Source organism: Opisthocomus hoazin, chromosome 32 (assembly GCF_030867145.1).
Source record: "Opisthocomus hoazin isolate bOpiHoa1 chromosome 32, bOpiHoa1.hap1, whole genome shotgun sequence".
Taxonomy (NCBI): domain Eukaryota; kingdom Metazoa; phylum Chordata; class Aves; order Opisthocomiformes; family Opisthocomidae; genus Opisthocomus; species Opisthocomus hoazin.
Window position 1 is genome coordinate 3,599,957 of NC_134445.1, and position 12,237 is coordinate 3,612,193.

The following is a 12,237-nucleotide window of genomic DNA, read 5'->3' on the forward strand; positions in this document are numbered from 1 at the left end:
GTATTCAGCACATCAGCATTCAGGGATGCAGCACCAGCCACACCCATTGCCTTCGGGGATTCACAAAGCCCAAGCCCGCTGGTGAAGCTGTTACTCACAGGAGTCGTTCCCCATTGTGACCAGCGCTCCTCTCAGCAACAGAGGTGAAAGCTTTGGATGAAAACAGATGTGAGGACGCGCGCCAGAAAGGGAAGATCAGCGCCAATCCTGTCACCTGGTTGCAAAGAAATAATTGTAGCTCAACAAAATGATACCCCCCCCCCCCCCCCCCCCGAAATGCAACCCACAAAACAGCGTCTGCCATCCAGACTGGTTCAGTGGTACTTGTAACCGCTGCAGAGCTGCAGGCAGGTGGCCCTGCTGTCCCTGTCACAGGACTCCAGTCGAGAGCAATCACCAAGGCCCTTTTGAGATGCTGCGTTGCGTGTCACCTACTCTGAAGAGGACCTGCTGCTTGCCTGTGGGCAGTGTCAGCAGCAGAGCCCTCTGCCTCTCCAGCCCACGCTGTCCCACCCTGTACGCACAAGTGACAAACTTTTGGCCGCTACTTTTACAGCTGCCTTTGTCGTGCTCCTTTTTTGGCTCCCTTTCTACCGCATCAGTCAAGGTGGGCAGCTCAGCATTCTAGACTGAGCTCAAAGCCTCAGACTGCCACCCCCTACTTCCCTATCCTAGGACATGGCAAGGAAATATGAATTAGCAACCAGGAACTCTACCCGTAGCTCATATCTGGCCAGCCTATAAAAGTGCAGTAGCTCAGCCTACAGCACGGAAGGTATACAACAGCCTACACTTTTAACCTCTATCTACCTCCGCTGAGATCTGTCCCGAAAGTCAAATGATAGTTACCTCTGAAAGAGGATGGAAGTTGAGGAGAAGTGAGCAGCAAGCGATAAGTGGTCGGAAGAAAGCAGCCTCGCAAAGGAAGGAACCGAGTGATCCCGAAGGCCAGCTCAGCCCAACTGACGTTTGCTGGCTCGCTTTCCAGGACCCCAAGCCCTGGCCAGGTGAGCTCATAAGCACCGGGCGGGTGCCACATCTCTGCCCCTTTGTGACATGGGGCCGCACGGCAACGCGTCCCCTCGGGGACACCCAGCCACCACAGCCAGCCACCTCCCCATGCTTCCCCACGCGCTGCTGGCAAAGGGCTGTTCGTCCGACGGCAGAGCTCCCACCTCTTCCCTGAGCCGCAACATCAGGTGAATAAAACCCTGCCCGGGGCTGCAAGTGTGCCTGTTCCAAAGCACACTTGGGCTGCTGAGGGCTTCTCTTCCCCTCTGGCCAGGTACAGGAGTCTGTGAGACTCGTGCAGCAAGCACCTAAACTCTTACAGCTTCACTTCCAATCACGGGTGGACTCTGAAGCAGTGCTGCCAAAGAAACACCTTCAGCCCCTGCGCTGGGCTGGCCTCGGCTGGCTGCCCAGCCCCCCGCCAGCTGCCCTCTCACCCCGGAGCTCCAAAAAATGTTCATGGGCAGCTTTTGAGCATCAGGTTCAATGTCTTGACCTGCTGGGAGGGCAGTGAGCATTGCTCCCACCCGGACGAGACAGCTGGTTGTTATTCCTGTCCCACCTGAGCTGGCCCGCTCGGCCCTTGCCCTGCTCGTGGCATCAAGTTTTTCCCAGCCCTGCTCAGGGCAGTTGGTTTTAGTCCTGCTCAGCTCAGGGCATGTAGTTCTGCCTCTGCTCTACCTGGGGAGGCTTTTTTCTTTTTATGTTTTGCTTGAGGCATCCAGTTTGGCCACAGCTTTGCTTGGGTGGCTTCTTTCATCATGCCCCTCTTGGGACGACTCAGTTTCTCCTGTCGCTGCCTTGTAGAGGATCATTTTGTCCCTTCCCCACACAGCGTGCATGGATTTACTCCTGTCCTGCTCCAGTGGCTCTTTATGCCCCTTGCCCAAACCTGGAGCGGCTGGCTCTGCTCCTGCCCCACTTGAGGCGTTTAGTTTCATCCGTGTCCTGCTCAGGGCATCTCTTGGTGCCCCTGGCCCCCCACGGGGTATCTCGCTTTGCCCCTGCCCCGCTCAGAGCAGACAGTGTTGCCCATGCGACCCCAGGACCAGCCAACACTGCATTCTTGCTTACACTGCAAGAACAGCTAGCTGGTGTGACTGGCCATTATTCTGGTCTTTGAACGAGGGCAGTGAGTTGGGACAACTTGGCACTTTCCTGGTCTTTGCACCAGAGCAGCAGCTGGGACGATCAGGCACCCCCTGACCGCAGCGGAACCACTGATGCCTGGAGCCGCACCCGCCTGGTGAACGTCAGAATGGCATGTTCTGGGTGGCACTGGCGTTGTGTAGTTACTGTCTAAATATCGGGATTGCATCGTGTGGATCGTGACCAGGATGGAAAATCACTGATGCCTAAAGTCAACCATCCTGAGACCCTACAAACAGCGGTACCAAGGAAGCCCTTTGAGCTCTCTGGTCCGCAGCGGGCTGCGCCCAGTGACTCCCTCGGAGCGGGATGCTTCTCCGAACGTCTCAAACTCTGCCGGCATCACCTGGGCTGATCTCCTCGAGACTCAGCCTTCGCCCGCTGAGAAATCATTTGATCTGAAGTGAGTATTTCACTGAACTCGAGGGGAATTTTTATGATTGTGTGTGTGTGTGTGTGAATCGATTCAAACACAATATTCTATTACTGTGATTGTAACAGCAAAATTCTTGCTAACCACTCAGTAAATGTTAAGTTTAGCAGTGACTGACAGCTGCTAATTCCCTGTGATTCTCTCTCTCTTTAAACTGTGAGCACACCCTGAATTGCCGCTAAGCGTATTCCTGAGTCTCAGGCCGGTTCTGGATCCAGGCACACCCAGGCTCCTCTTTGAGAAGGAGTTTAGAGAGCAAGTGGGAGGGGTCCAGTCTGAACCTGGGGACGTAATGGGAGGGTCTCCCTACCCCCTTAACCTTTTCTCTCACTCTGCATAAATAATTTTCCACTCAAAACCTCCTTCAGTTTTGTCCACTCATGTAATATGTAATAGAGTGAACCGTGCCAACGAACTTTGTAAAATCACGGTTCCTACATTTTCAGTAAAATCTTTTCTTAGGTGTACATATACCTGAGATACTCTATGTCCTCTGTGCCTGAGTTACCACCAGCGAGGTCTCCAAGGCCTTTTTGCTTTGAGGCAGGACTCTGGAGGAGAACAACGAGCCATGGATGGGAGTCAAGCCAGGGGTTACCTGAGCGAATCACTCAGGCGGAAAGGCGCTCGGACTCCGTAAGCTAGCTTTGAAAACGCTGTTCACTAGGTCTGGCACTATAAGGGGATTATCACAGAGCAGTCTTACGTCCTTTTAGACGGTGTGAACCCCAAGCGATGTAGCACTCAGCGGCGCTGAGTCTAGTTGGAGGCTGGTGACAAGTGGTGTCCCTCAGGGGTCAGTACTGGGCCCAGTCTTGTTTAACTTCTTCATCAACGACCTGGATGAAGAGTTAGAATGTACCCTCAGCAAGTTTGCTGATGACACCAAACTGGGAGGTGTGGTAGATACACCAGAAGGCTGTGCTGCCATTCAGCGTGACCTGGATAGGCTGGAGAGCTGGGCAGAGAGGAACCTGATGAGGTTCAACAAGGGCAAGTGCAGGGTCCTGCACCTGGGGAGGAACAACCTCATGCACCAGTACAGGCTTGGGGTGGACCTGCTGGAGAGCAGCTCTGCGGAGAGGGACCTGGGTGTCCTGGTGGACGACAGGTTAACTATGAGCCAGCAGTGTGCCCTGGCTGCCAAAAAGGCCAATGGGATCCTGGGGTGCATCAAGAAGAGTGTGGCCAGCAGGACGAGGGAGGTTCTCCTTCCCCTCTACACTGCCCTGGTGAGGCCTCATCTGGAATACTGTGTCCGGTTCTGGGCTCCCCAGTTCAAGAAGGATGAAGAGCTACTGGAGAGAGTCCAGCGGAGGGCTACAAGGATGGTGAGGGGACTGGAGCATCTCCACTACGAGGAGAGGTTGAGGGAACTGGGCTTGTTCAGCCTGAAGAAGAGAAGGCTGCGAGGGGACCTTATAAATGCCTACAAATATCTGAAGGGTGGGTGTCAGGAGGATGGGGCCAAGCTCTTTTCAGTGGTGCCCAGTGACAGGACAAGGGGTAATGGGCACAAACTGAGGCACAGGAAGTTCCGTCTGAACATGAGGAGGAACTTCTTCTCTCTGAGGGTGACGGAGCACTGGAACAGGCTGCCCAGGGAGGTTGTGGAGTCTCCTTCTCTGGAGATATTCAAGAGCCGCCTGGACAAGGTCCTGTGCAGCCTGCTGTAGGTGACCCTGCTTCGGCGGGGGGGTTGGACTAGATGACCCACAGAGGTCCCTTCCAACCCCTACTATTCTGTGATTCTGTGATTCTGTGATTCTGTGATTAAATGGGCTTCGACCCGAATGCAGCAAACCATGCGGACCCCGTCCGCAGAAGACACTCTCCTGTTTCGGTCATTCAAGCTACTCCAGGATTTTCCTACAAGGAAACAACTCTATTCACCATCTCTACTGTCACACAGAAACCGTGTTTTCATGGGAACTTCTCCCTACACTGTTAGATACAGGCAAAGCCACGCAGGAGGCTGGAGCAGGGCGGGACCTGCCTGCAGGCTCCTGTGTCACAGGGAGCTGCTGAGGTTGTCCTGTGGCCAAGGGATCTGCGCAGGAAGCACAGGTTTGAAGGTCATGCTCCAACTACAATGGTCTTCTCGTCAGGGTCAGTGCTCAGGTTTCCCTGGGAGCTAACTGCTCTCCACCTCAATGCCACCGCAGCATGAGGTTTTGACTTCTAGTCAATGACTCTAGAGTCAGTCTTTTTCTACAGACATTTGGTTCAAAATCCATGTTCATTAATGCAGAGAGAAACAAGCTAAGAAGCAGATGTTTTCCCACTACATTCAAGGATCTTCATTAGTATTATTTCTAAAATAATCACATTTCCCCTTCCTCACAAAAGTTACAGCTAGAAATTAATTCATCTCCCTCTTTTGTTGCTTTAATTTACACCTTTTTTTTTAACTGGTAACAGTAGTAAGTTGTTAACAACTCCTAATCCATAAAAAAGGGGAGAGATGAAAAATCCAAATAGCCCATGGACATAACATTCATTTGTTAACAGCTAAGGCACAGCTAGGCCCAGAAATATTTGGTTCCATTCTAACACTGGGAAATTTTTTTTTGCTGTTTTTTCCCAAATCTGATTCCTGAGGACATTTTTATTTGGTTCCAGTCCTTGGATAATTTACCTGCCAACGTCTTTGCAGATAACATATGAAATGAAATATGACCTGGTCCTATTCCTCATCCTAATCCTTTGATTATTTCGCTATTCCCTTTTTGGTGAGCTTGGCAATGAATTATTGCAACTTTTGTTGGCTGTAGTGTGGTTTGAAGCTATCTCACCATTTCAGTTCCATATTTTATGGGGGTTCCTTATGAGTCTAAAAGTGCTCTTTGTTTCCAAATTCTCCCATGAGCATGGGCAACTGCAAAAGCATGTTTTGAATCTGTAAAAATATTTGCACTTTTTCCAGTACTTATTTCTAGTGCTCGAGATAAAGCACTCAATTCTGCTTTTGGGGCTGAAGTATTATAAGATAAAGTTCTGACTTCCAGAACATGGTTCCTGGTTACTATTGTACATCCAGCACATCGATTTCCTCCAGATATGAAACTCCTTCCACCTGTATATAACTCTAAGTCAAAATCAGAAAGAGGAGTATCCTGTGAATTTGGTGGGCTGGAGCAGACTTGCTCGATTGTTGTCAGACAATCATGGTGTAATTCATTGCACTGTGAGATCGGCAGCAGGGCTGCAGGATTTAAAGTGGCAGACGTGGAAAGACTGAATTCATCCTACTTCAGCAGGACAGCCTGGTAGTTGTCCAGTCTGCTAGGAGAAACCCAAGGGTCTCCTTTGTTTTCCAGCAGAGAGATCACAGCATGGGGTAGAAACACAGTTATAGGTTTTCTTAAGGTCAGTTTCCCAGCTTCATCAATTAAAATCACTGCTGCAGCAACAGCTCTCACGCAAGCAGGCCATCCTTTACTGACTCCATCTAACTGTTGAGAGAAATAGCCCACAGGTCTCTTCCAGCTTCCTTACCTTTGAGTTAGGACCCTTAAAGCCACTTGTTTCCTCTTATGGACAAAGAGCTGAAAGGGTAGTTCTAAACTTGGAAGTCCTAATGCAGGAGCTTCCAGAAGTCTTTTTTGGATTTCATCCAAACCCTTCTGACACTCAGTAGTCCATTCAAACGGTCCCTCTGGACCCTTGATGGCAGCATATAGTGGTGTAGCAATCAGTCCAAAATTAGGAATCCACAACCGACACCATCCAGCCATACTCAAGAATCCTCTCAGCTGTTTCTTTGCTGTGGGCACAGCAACACTACAAGTTGCCTCTTTCCACTCTGCGCTCAACTTCCTCTGTCCCTGCGTGATCTCAAACCCCAGGTATCGAACTCTGTCTTTTGCTGTTTGTGCCTTTTTTACAGAGATGCGATATCCTGCGAGCCCCACAAAATTCAACAGACTAATTGTAGGTTCTAAACATTCCCTATGATTATTTGAGCCAATTAATAAATCATCCACATATTGCAACAATGTTACATGTCCATCATTACCTTGCCATTGTTCCATTTCTTTTGCCAGTACGTTAAGAAACAACGTTGGGCTTTTTTTGAATCCTTGCAAGAATAAGAGTCCAACATGGTTGAGTCTTTTGTCTGGTGGTCGAGCTTTCCCACTTGAAAACAAAGATGAGCTGACTCTGTTCATCCACCGGAATGCAAGATAAAGCATCCTTTAAATCTAGAACTGCGAAATACAAATTATTTTCAGGGACAGAAGCAAGTGACGTGTGTGGGTTTGGCATCACAGGATCGACATTAACTATTCGCGTGTTAATTTCCCGCAAGTTCTGTACCAACCCATATTCTGGAGAACTAGTCTTTCTTACCGGCAAAATGGGAGTATTAAATTCCCATTGACACTCCTGTAATAATCTATAATCTAAAAAAGAATTAATGAGTGGTTCCAGTCCCTTCCGTGCCTTTAATCTAACTTAGTCCACTTCAGAGCTGTTTTGCATAATCTTTCATAAAACAGATGGGGGTTTTTATCTCCCTGTCATATTTCATACAACTTTGCCAAGTCCTGTGGTTTCTGGATTCCATGTTGGATACCACGTAGAATCAGTTTTTGGTATTCTTTTATTTTTCTGTAACCCTCCCCCAGTATTTGGATCCCTCTGGGCATTCCCCCTTGGGAGACAGGTATCCATGCTAGGCACTCCCCGATGCTCCTGGTTTACTCTATGTTTAGCATTTCTACAACTGTTCTCCTCTCCTCTGTAGTAAACAGATATTCTAAAAGAGCCTGAATGTCACCCCAATTAGTATCATGAGACATCGTTACAGTGTTAATGAGTGGACCTCCCTCAGGACCAACAGCTTGTCACAATTCTGTGAGCTGGGATTTGTCTTACTCTTTATAAGACTCAGCAGTGAAATGCAAGAAAAGGACTGCTATCAAGAGGAAGTATACAAAGTATTGCATTGCTCAGTTGACAGTGTAACTGACAGTTTAATTATGCAAAAGCATCTTAGAAATAGGGGAAGATGGATGTCAGATTTTTACCACAGGAGTAGCATAAGTGACCCTGGAATTAACCAGTTTTCAGAAGGCTGTAAGTACTGCTTTGCATTGCTGGCAAACCAGGCATTTCGCCTTCCTAACCAGAAAAGCCAGCAGGCTGTGTAAGAGCCTCAGCACAGGTTACGGACTTCACTCTTGCCCTCACCTTTCATCAGAAACAAAGGAGCAGTGCTTTAATTTCTTTCTGACACATTTTGAAAGCCTCAAAGTCTTGTGGGTTGATGTTCAAACAAACAATCAAACCAGCCAGTCACATTTTCTGTGTGCGAGTATTGCAGCGTATCTGCTCCGTAAGCGACGATGCTTAAGGAGGAGAAGGAAGGTGCACCCAGCAAAGAGTATTAAAGACACAGGGGTCACACTCACGGCTGGTGTGAAAACAAGCAATACAAAGAAGTCCCCGATATGACAAAATTTCCTTCCATAGGCACATACTCAAACACCACCCACGGTCCTGTACAATCAATATTCACACTGCTAAGTATTTCTGTGTCACTTGACTGGGACCATTCCAAAGACTGGAAAGATAAAAACAAGCAAGCAATGCTTGCAGAGGACTAGGATTTTTGCAACCTCATCCTTGCCTTATGGCTTATGCCAATGAAATCCATCAAAACTTCGATGAAATAGCATATACTTTAAAAAACAACAAAAAAAAACCCCAAACTAAACTCTAAACAACCAAACCAAACACCACAGCTGCACTTATAGCAACTACTGGAAATATGTTGACAACAATGTTGTACAGTGCAAAACTAAAGCATAGGTGCACAGAGGTATTTGGTGGTTGCAGAACAGAAGAATATTTTGCAACTTCCAGAGCTACAGTTATTTTTGATGGAGTCAATGACTAACGCAGCCACAGCAGCTAAAGGACATAACGTGAGATCCAAATATACATATTAAAACTTCAGTTACTCAGAGTTAAAAACTAGGTGCAGGAATGACACATCTCTCAATTACTGCTTAAACCACAGCTCCATTATTGTACTCAAGTTTCCACCATGTTCCTAAACACACGCTCCTGCACTTCAAGTTGGACCTATGCAGCTGATCAATGATCCAGTACCACAAACCCAAACAGAAGGAACAAATAAGAGCATGAATTTTCGTTCAAGATTTTGGATTTCTCTTTCAAGCTGACCATCACATGCTTCTTAGAAGGAAACACTGGGGAAGACACCGCTTTTTAAAGAAACTCACCTCTGCAAACTGAAACAGTGACCTCTTCCAGCGAGCTTCCGTAGATGTAGTTGCATCAGATTGGCAAGTACCCAAGGAAACCTGAAACAAGGAGTGCAGAGCGTAAGACCTCAAGGGTGTTTCATCCAACCTAAGAACAACAGCGAGCAAAACCAAATGCCCGGCAGCAGTAACATGGAGCAGAGTTAAAGAGGAGATGGACAATCTAATGCTTCACAGTCCTGGACAGGTGAAATCAAATTAAAAGGTTTAAACATTGTTTAGTGCCTGTTTTGCTGTATTTGACAATCACCTAAGAAGAGAGCACAGAAAGACCAGGATTTGGTTGTTTGTTTTTTTTTTTTTAATGCCAAACTTTGCAAAGGAGTTTTATGCAGCAAAATGCTAAACTGATGATTTGGGGCTACATACACAAGTACCTCGTATTAGCGATGCTATCAACACTGCTATTGCTGTAATTTATGCTACCGTGCTAAATAAGAAAATCACTTAGAAGCACCTGAGTTACGCTTAGTATAAAAAAAGGGACGTGACATGGCTTATAGGAAACTGAAGAAAGGAAGGAGGCTTTGTGGGTTTTTAGGAAACGTAATAGTGAATTTTCTTCACAGTATGGGGCTATGTTTTGGATCTGTGCTGAAAACAGTACTGATGTTTCGGTGACTGCTGGGCAGTGCTTACACAGCTAAAAGGCCTTTTCTGCCTCTCCCACCCCCCACCAGCGAGCAGACTGGGGGTGCACAAGGAGTCGGGAGGGGACACAGCCGGGACAGCTGCCCCCAGTGACCAAAGGGATATTCCACACTGTATGACATCGTGCTCAGCGTATAAATCTGGGGGAAGGAGGGAGCAGGGGACTTTTGGAGTGATGGCCTTTGCCTGCCCAAGTAACCGTTACGCGTGACAGAGCCCTGCCTTCCTGCAGCAAATGACTTCCTTGGTTTGCTCTGCTTACGCCCACAGCTTTTGCTTTACATATTAAAATACCTACATCCGAACCCGTGAGTTTTCTCACTTCTAGTCTTCCAATTCTCTGCCCCGTCCCGCTCAGGGCAGTGAGTGAGCAGCTGTGTGGGGCTAAGTTGCCAGCTGGGGTTAAAGCATGACATGACTTTGTATTGTATTTTACGTTTTGTATGGTATGATTCGTTTTGTATGGCTTCACAAGTATTGTGTGGTATGTATTCTAGTGTATATATTGTATTTTGTCTTGCGTTTCCTTGTATGTGTTGCACATGTGTTTTATTTTATGGTATGACATTTAATGTATCTTATGTACTATATTCTGTTGTATTGTAATTTGCTGTAATGTATTGTGTTGTATGGTATGTGTTTTCTTCTGTCTTCTATTTTGTACTGCATTGTGTGTGTTGTGTGATATATATTGTATGGTATGTATTGTATTGTAGCTATGGTATGGTATGGTACAGTACAGTATGGTACAGTATGGTATGGTATGGCAGGTGTTGTTTGGTAGGTACTGTCTGTGTTCCATCATCTCTGTTCCGCTGTATTGTATGGTATGGTATTCATTGTATTTATGTACTGTATTTTTTAATTGTATTTATTGTATTGTGCTATACTTTATTTTGAATTGTGGATTGTATTTTGTATTGTCTGGTCTACTGGATGTATTTTACTGTACAAATCATTATTTATTGTAGTGTAGGTATCATAGTTTATCATATCATAGTATATGTGTCGTGTTGTATGTATTGTACTGTATTTTCTATTGTAAAGTAGGTACGGTATTGTAGGTATTATATTTTGTTACATATTGCATGTATTGTCCTGTGTTTTGTACTGTATTCTATGTATTATACGTATTTTATTGAAAGTATTGTAGATATTGTATTATACTGTATGTGTTGTATTGTCTGTATTGTAACGTATTTAGTATTGTAATCTATTTTGTAATGTAGTGTATTTTGCATTGTATTGCATTTATAGTATTGATTTTTTATTTTCTATTTTGTACTGATTTTCTATTTTACTGTAATGTATGTTGAATTCTACTGTATTTTGCACTGTATTGTATTTTGTATTGTATGGTGTGGTATATGTAGAAAGGTATGTATTGTACTAGATTTTGTACTATATTTGTTATTCTATAGCATGGTATTTACTGCCCTTTCGTATCATGCTGTACCTTATGGTACTGATGAAATTGTATGTCTCATGTATGGACCGTATTGTATTCTTTGTATTATATTGCATTTTATATTTTGTGTTCTATTTCGTATTTGGTATTATATGCATTGTACTGTATGTATTGTATCGTACTGTCGTTTGGTTTGTATTATACTGTAGCTGGTTTTGTTTTGTATATTGTACGTCTTGTACAGTAAGTTGTTTCTCATGTTCTATGTATCATATTGTATGAACCATATTGTATTGTATATTGCATTGTGTGTATTATATTGTCTTTTTTATTGCATTGTTTACGCTGTACTGTATTTTGTATTGTATTTTCTGTCTTTTGTACTGCACTTGGTATTGGTTTGTATGCATTGTATTTTCCATGGCACTCTTTGCATTGCGTTGTGTGTATTCTATTGTACCCTTTATTTTTTTGCATTGCATTCTTTTCCACTGCACTGTATGCAGTGTATGCTATGGAATGGGATTGATTGTATTGTATGCTCTGTATTGTACTTTTTGTATTGCATTGTTCATGTTCTATTGCATGTTCTGTATTGCATGCATTGTACTGTATGGTATGTACTGCATTTTATGTGTTGTACAGGATGGTATTATTTTATTACCTCTCTAGGAAGCCTGTTCCAGCGTTTGACTGCCCTCTCAGTAATGTTTCCGTATGTCAAAAGGCCTGTTCTTCACCCAGCGCACCATGCACCTGCTCATCTCGCAGTTCACAACTTGTGAGGAAGCATGCTGTGAGGGACAGTATCAAAAGCCTCACTACAATCCAGAGAAGCCACATCCACCACCTCCCATTCACCCACCAGGCGGGTGACCTTCTCGCAGAAGGACATCAGGTTGGTGAGACAGGGCTTTCCCTTTGTGAGCCCACGCTGACTAGGCCTGATGATGGCAGTGTCCTTGACAGGCCTTTCCGTGGCACCCAGGAGGAACTTTGCCATCGTTTTCCAGGTGCAAGTTACACTATCAAAGCAAAAAGCAAATAAAGGAGGAGAAGGGACACGAGGATGAGAGGGAAGAGAAGGAAAAAGAGGAGGATGAGGAATAACAGGAAGAAAATTAAGAATAGGAATAGGATGAGAAGGAAGAACAGGATGATGAGGATGAGAAAGAAAGGAATATGAGATGTCAGGAGATGAAGAGGAGGAGGAGGAAGAGGAGGAAGAGGGTGAAAAATTTCAGGAGGAGGAGAAGGAAGGAAGAGAAGGAAAAGGAAGAGGAGGAAGT